Source organism: Chrysochloris asiatica, unplaced genomic scaffold (assembly GCF_000296735.1).
Source record: "Chrysochloris asiatica unplaced genomic scaffold, ChrAsi1.0 scaffold00100, whole genome shotgun sequence".
In the NCBI taxonomy this organism is placed as follows: Eukaryota; Metazoa; Chordata; class Mammalia; order Afrosoricida; family Chrysochloridae; genus Chrysochloris; species Chrysochloris asiatica.
In genome coordinates this window covers 7597655-7598977 of record NW_006408618.1, presented here as the reverse complement: position 1 = coordinate 7598977, position 1323 = coordinate 7597655, and the positions used below count along the sequence as shown (strand labels likewise).

The 1323-nt window shown below is 42.7% G+C and overlaps 1 protein-coding gene across 1 annotated transcript in view; it reads right to left on the bottom strand.

Moving 5' to 3' along the window:
- The window catches only part of PAPPA2 (pappalysin 2), a 536466-nt gene that overhangs the window by 83762 nt on the left and 451381 nt on the right, over positions 1-1323 (bottom strand). The gene's annotated exons all lie outside the window — the stretch shown is intronic.

Genomic DNA, 1323 nt, shown 5'->3' with positions numbered 1-1323 from the left:
TAAAAAAAAAAAAAAAAAAAGGATAGTTGATAGAGTAGAAGAAACATAGAAAGATTGATCCACAGGGATCATAGTGACCCTGTTAGGGTTTTCAAGTAGAGGAGAGATCAGAGACAAATAAAGCAATTAGCTAAGGAGAAAAAAGATAGAGTACGGTATGATAGAAGGAAAAGCAGAGGAGTGTTCTTTTCTAGAAACCAAGGTAAGAATGCATGTCAGTGCTATCAGCGCTATAGGCTGAGATTTGAGTGTTCAGTTGAACAACAGGGAAGTCCTTCAAGAAAGTAGTTTTAGTGGAGTTGTGAGTGCCATAACCTGATAGGAGGGGATCAAGAGAAGATAGATTTAAAGAAATTGAACTTAGTAAACATAAGAGTTATTTCAACAAGTTTGGCCTCAAAATGAAGGAGAAAGGAACAAACAAGATGGAGGATCAGGTGTGGAAGTGCAGTGAGGTACTCCGCCAGCAACAACACAGAACACAGGATCAAGCAGGCTCAGGGGATGGTCCCAGAAGTCTGAACCACATATAAAGGAATATTTAGAAGGTTGGAAGGTGTACATCTGGGGGAGTTTGTGGCAGAAGCAAGAAATCCATTGCTTTCTGGTTCGGGACGCTCAGCTGCTCCAGGAGCCACCATCTTGTGTGGGGCCAAGCGGGGGAAGGATCAGAGTGGCCACGGATGCCTGACAGAGCCTCGGAGATAGAGGTGTGGACATTCTTTTTTTTCGTATCTGTTCATTGGTTCCTTGCTTTCTGCGTACCTCCATTCTGGTGACTATAGGGGTGTCTAAGCTAGTGGACACCCCAACCCCACCCTCGGAAGGCTCTACTACACATGTGCACAGATCTCCTCGACATTTAAAGAGACAGTTTCCACTTAAAGCCAAACGGCCACAGCTGGCCCTGAATTGTTTATAACTAGAAAAAAAGGCCAGTACAGGGATTGTGGAGTGGGACAAGCAGACAAAAAAGGAAATAGGCTGAAAATTAAATCCTAAGTTATGTCATAATGACCAACAGTGGCATCTTGAAATTTCTTAAGAAGAAGAGTGAAAAGGGAAGCCCATTTCCTGATCACATCTACCTGGAGGCAACCAGAAAGCATAAAAATACGAAAATACATACACCTCTAAATATTAAGGCCACAGATAACCCCTGAATATGCCCCCAAAACAGAAGCAGATGACCATATCTGCACATGTCCAGAAATGAGATAAAGTGACTGAAGCAAATGAGCTGGAAGTAGACCTACACTCCATACTGGAAGATGGGCAGGCTTTGGAAATGCTGGAGAAGGAATTCAGAAAAATGATTATAAA